Genomic DNA, 5,790 nt, shown 5'->3' with positions numbered 1-5,790 from the left:
GTGTCTTGCATGTTTTCTTTGTTTGAAAATTTTTCAAAAATATATACTTGATGTTCATCATGATCTTCAAAGTGTTCTTGGTGTTCATCTTTGCATTCAAAGTGTTCTTGCATGTTTTCTTTGTTTTGATCCAAAATTTTTATGTCTTGTGCATTTTTTGTGTTTTTCTCTTTCTTCATTAAAAATTCAAAAATCAAAAAAATATCTTTCCCTTTTTCATCTCATAAAATTCGAAAATTTGAGTTGACTTTTTCAAAAATTTTTAAAATCTAGTTGTTTCTTATGAGTCAAATCAAATTTTCAATTTAAAAATTCTATCTTTTTCAAATATTTTTCAAAAATCAAATCTTTTTCATTTTTCTTTCATAATTTCGAAATTTTCAAAATTTATTTTCAAAATCTTTTTCTTATTTCTATTTCATATTTTCAAAATTAATGCTAACAATTAATGTAATTGATTCAAAAATTTTTAAGTTTGTTACTTGCCTATTAAGAAAGGTTCAATCTTTGAAATTTAAAATCATATCTTTTTGTTTCTTGTTAGTTGAGTAATCAACTTTAATTTTTAAAATCAAATATTTTTAAATTTCTTTTTCAAATCTTTTTCAAAATAAGTTTCAATCACATCTTTTTCAAAATCTATTTCAAAATCTTTTCTAACCTCTTATCTTTTTAAAATTGATTTTCAAATCTTTTTCAAACTAATCTTATCTTTTTGTTTCAATCATATCTTTTTCAAAACTACCTAACTAACTCTCTCTTTCTAATTTTCGAAAACCCCTTCCCTCTTTTTCAAAATTCCTTTTTTTATTAACTAATTTTTTTAATTTTTACTTTAATTTAATTTCAATTTTCTTTTTTTTTTGTATTTTTGAATTTTAATTTTAATTTTAAATTAAAAACAAAAATATTTTTCTTTTCTTTTCAATTATTTTCGAAAATTCCCTCTCTCATCTCCTTCTAATTATTTATTTATCTACTAACACTTCTCTTCTTCTTAAAAATTCGAACCCTCTCCCTCTTTCTGTGTTCGAATTTCTATTCTTCTTCTACTCACATAAAGGAATCTCTATACTGTGACATAAAGGATTCCATATTTTCTTTTTTGTTTTCTTCTGTTTTTCTTATGAGCAGGAGCAAGGACAAGAACATTCTTGTTGAAGCTGATCCAGAACCTGAAAGGACTCTGAAGAGGAAGCTAAGAGAAGCTAAAATACAACACTCTGAAGAGAACTTTACTAAAATTTTCGAACAAGAAGGAGACATGGCCAAAAATAATAACAATGCAAGGAAGATGCTTGGTGACTTTACTGCACCAAATTCTAATTTACATGGAAGAAGCATCTCAATCCCTGCCATTGGAGCAAACGATTTTGAGCTAAGGCCTCAATTAGTTTCTCTGATGCAATAGAACTGCAAGTTTCATGGACTTCCATCAGAAGATCCTTTTCAGTTCTTAACTGAATTCTTGCAGATCTGTGACACTGTTAAGACCAATGGAGTTGATCTCGAGGTCTACAGCCTTATGCTTTTCCCGTTTGCTGTAAGAGACAGAGCTAGAATATGGTTGGATTCTCAACCTAAAGATAGCCTGAACTCTTGGGATAAGCTGGTCACGGCTTTCTTAGCCAAGTTCTTTCCTCCTCAAAAGCTTAGTAAGCTTAGAATGGATGTTCAAACCTTCAAACAGAAAGAAGGTGAGTCCCTCTATGAAGCTTGGGAGAGATACAAGGAACTGACCAAAAAGTGTCCTTCTGACATGCTTTCAAAATGGACCATCCTGGATATATTCTATGATGGACTGTCTGAATTATCTAAAATGTCATTGGACCATTCTGCAGGTGGATCCATTCACCTAAAGAAAATTCCTATAGAAGCTCAAAAACTCATTGACATGGTTGCAAATAACCAGTTCATGTACACTTCTGAAAGGAATCCTGTGAGTAATAGAACGCCTATGAGGAAGGGAGTTCTTGAAATTGATACTTTGAATGCCATATTGGCTCAGAATAAAATATTGACTCAGCAAGTCAATATGATTGATAAACCACTATTTCATGGTTTATCTTGTGCTCAATTGAGTGAATTTTATCAACTCTTTACCCACTTATTCATACTATTTGCAAGGTTTTACATTTGCCTTCCTAATTATGTGCTTTGATTGAAAACATGTTTTCTATGGTTTTAAATTACTTATTATTAATCCTCTCTTGTTACCATTAGATGCCTTGATATATGTGTTAAGTGATTTCAGAGATTACAGGGCAGGAATGGCTCAGAGGATGGAAAGGAAGCATGCAAAAGTGGAAGGAATACAAGGAGTTGGAGAAATTGCTAAGCTGTCCAGCCTAACCTCTTCGCACTCAAACGGCTATAACTTTAGCTACAGAAGCTCAAATGATGCGGTTCTAATTGCGTTGGAAAGCTAATGTCCGGGGCTTCGATTTGATATATAATATGCCATAATTGCCCTGACGATAGGCGACGTCAACGCGTGCTCTACGCGGACGCGTCGCAGTGACGAAAAACCAGCGTGGCAGATTTCGCAACCAGCGATTTCTGGGCTGTTTCTGACCTAGTTTTCGGCCCAGAAAGCACAGATTAGAGGCTATAAAGTGGGCGAATGCATTCATTCATAAAAATAAGCTTTCATATTCACAATTATTAGAATTTAGATGTAGTTTTTAGTGAGAGAGGTTCTCTCCTCTCTCTTAGGATTAGGATTTAGGATTTCTTTTAGTTTTAGGAGTGACTCTCAATCCCAGGTTCAATGTTCTTTTTATTTATTTTCCTAATTTAATTTATGAACTCTTCCATGTTACATTTGATATCTTTATTAGTGCTAATTGAGGTATTTCAGAATTATGATTGCTTTATTTTATTTATTATATAAATAATTTGAATTTTTCCCTTTTGGCTTTGGTTGAGTCATTGGAGACACTTGAGTTATCAAACTCATTGTTGATTGAAAATTAGAATTCTTCAAGAATTAATTCAGGTTCCAATAACTCTAGCCTTTCCCAAGGAAAGACTAGGACCTGAGGAATCAGAATTAATTCATCCACATAACTTACCTTCATAGTTAGAGGTTAACAAAGTGGGAGAAAAATCCAATTCTCATTACAATTGATAAGGATAACCAGGATAGGACTTCCAGTTATAATACCTTGCCAAGAATTTATTTTATTATTGTTATTTTATTTTTCTTATCATTCAACATACTGCTTCCTTACTTTCTAAAACCCCTAATTTACAAGACTCATAACAAATAATAAGAACATACCTCCCTGCAATTCCTTGAGAAGACGACCCGAGGTTTAAATACTCGGTTATCAATTTCAAAGAGGTTTGTTACTTGTGACAACCAAAACGTTTGTATGAAAGGACTTTTGAAGGTTTAGAAACTATACTTGCAACGAAGATTTATCCGCAAATTTCTAGACCACGCAAAAGTTCTCTCATCAAAATGGCGCCGTTGCCAGGGAATTGCAAACGTGTGCCTTATTATTGGTTATTGTAAATATTTACTTTATGCTTGTTTATTTGTTTTTATTTTTGTTTTTATTTTTGCTTTTTTATAAATTAAGAGGTTATTGATTTTTTATTTAGTTATTAAAAATTTTTTCAAAAATTTGTTCTTCATGTTCATCTTAATCTTCAAGTTGTTCTTAGTTGTTTTCTTCGTTTTTGATCTAAAAATTTTAAAGTTTGGTGTCATTTTATTATTTTTCTCCTTCCTCATTAAATTAAAAAAAATTCAAAATTTAAAACTCAAATTTCAAATTTCAATTTTCAATTTTCAAAATTCAAATTAAAAAAAAAATTAATTTCAAAATTTAATTTTCAAATTAAAATTTCAAAAACCTTTTAATTTCAATTTGTTTTTATTTTCATTTTTTAATTTTTATTTGCTATCATGAGTTCTCACCCCTCTCGCTTTGAGTTTGGTTCCAATGCTGTTGCAAGGAATGGAAATTACAACAGGAACATGCATCAAGGTCAAAACAATCAGAGATTGAAGGAGCCACGAGGATCTGATCAACCCTTTTGGCAACAACACCTTCCAAGACATCATGGGCAAGGACCACTCAACAATGCATACCAAGCTAATTAGATATGGTGGACCCCCTTGTATTTACCAACAAGCCCCACCCTGTGCTTATAGACCATCCTCTCAACATAGCTTTGAACCACCAAACTCACAAGCCCCTTTACACCATTTACCTCCATATGACCCTAACCCACATCCACTATACCAACCACCCTATGAACCGAATGAGCCATACATAGATCCACCCCAACCTCTATTGGATAACAATACACTCATCTCTAACATCATTGGTCTCACCTCTACACTCTAAAATCTTATATCCCGCATGAACCAACCCTCTACCTCCAATATTCAACCCTCAAGCTCTAGTGCACTTCCTTTTCAACCACATAATGATATTTTCATCCCATCACCACCCTCCATGGAAGAGCACCCACATCCATCAATCCAAGAGCAAGATGATCCCAATTATGCTATTGATATGGAACAGGAAAGAAGGAATCATCTTCGCGAATCCATACTTCATAAAGAGCTAGAGGAGGCCCTATGGGTAAAGGTAGGAGAGACCCTTGAAGATGAAGAAGTAGTTGAAAGGAGTTGTCATGGAAAGAAAATCATCGAGGATGAGTATGATTTTATACTTAAACAACTGGACAAAGCAGCAATTATTAAAAAGGAAGAAGTGGTTGCAAACTTAAGAGATGTTGTACCTCCATTGGAAAGTCCAGTCACAGAGCCTCCTTCCACGGTGTTTGATGTTGATGTTGATGTTGAGGAGAGCGTACAACCTCCAAGGCAGATCATGGTTGAAGACTTTGTAGAGGTTGATCAAGAGATGGAGATTAAAGAAGCAGAAGCACAGCCTCCTATGCCCTTGGTGAGCAATGAAAAAAAGATTGAACTGGAAGAAAGCTACCAAGAGGAAGAGGTTAAAATTGAAGAAGCTTGCAAAGAGGTGGAAGTTGTCAAAGAGCACAAGGGAGTGGAGCTTGAAATCACCTTGCCAAAGTTATTGGAGACCCCTCCCCCTAAGTTTCCATCATCCTTCACAACATTCAAGTGGGTAAAATTCATATCCCTTAGCTTTCTAATTCCACTTGAATATGGGCTACTGGAGACGGATGATCAACTTAGAGCTCTTTGTGGCATTAAGAGTAAGAGGAAGATGGCCAGTGGTAAGAATTGTCCTGCAAGGTTCATTATGGTTGGAAGCTTTAAGTTTAAACGCAAAGGTTGGTGAAAAGCTCAACTGAATGAGTCTAGGAAGTTATTTGGACGCTTCAGTGAGAATTCTAAAGCTGAACCACCCGGATGGAATCATGATAATCAACTTGAAGACGGGTGCAAAAGCAAGGTTTGGGACCCCGGAATTCATTCCAACAATCAACACTCTTGGGGCCTTGTCACTTGCTTTAACTTACTTGAAGGCTTTCTGCGCCTAGTTTGGGACCCGGGAGGCCATTGAAATTACAAACATTGGTGGAGATTCCTGGATGAGTTCAAGCACAAGCCACCATAATAGGAAGCTCATCAAATGTCCAACTTAAGGACTTTAACTAAAAGTGCTAGGTGGGAGACAACCCACCATGGTATGATCGTTCCTTTTACATTTTTATTTAGTTTTATTTTCTTTCGAGTTTTGTTTTATTTTATTGTATTGAACCTGGAGTTTTGTATAACATCCATATTAGCATTGCATTCTGCATACTGCTTAAAAAAAAAACAACACGCACGCGATG

General features: G+C 34.3%; 1 non-coding gene across 1 annotated transcript; it reads right to left on the bottom strand.

The window, feature by feature from the left end:
• Positions 1 to 1,657: 1,657 nt before the first annotated feature.
• LOC148564543 (small nucleolar RNA R71) lies at positions 1,658 to 1,765 on the bottom strand. The gene has a single exon (XR_015884558.1). It is a non-coding gene; the product is annotated as a small nucleolar RNA R71 (small nucleolar RNA).
• Positions 1,766 to 5,790: the final 4,025 nt, after the last annotated feature.

Source organism: Arachis ipaensis, chromosome B5 (assembly GCF_059453495.1).
Source record: "Arachis ipaensis isolate K30076 ecotype BB chromosome B5, ASM5945349v1, whole genome shotgun sequence".
In the NCBI taxonomy this organism is placed as follows: Eukaryota; Viridiplantae; Streptophyta; class Magnoliopsida; order Fabales; family Fabaceae; genus Arachis; species Arachis ipaensis.
The sequence above is the reverse complement of the archived record's forward strand: the minus strand, read 5'-3'. Positions and strand labels throughout refer to the sequence as shown.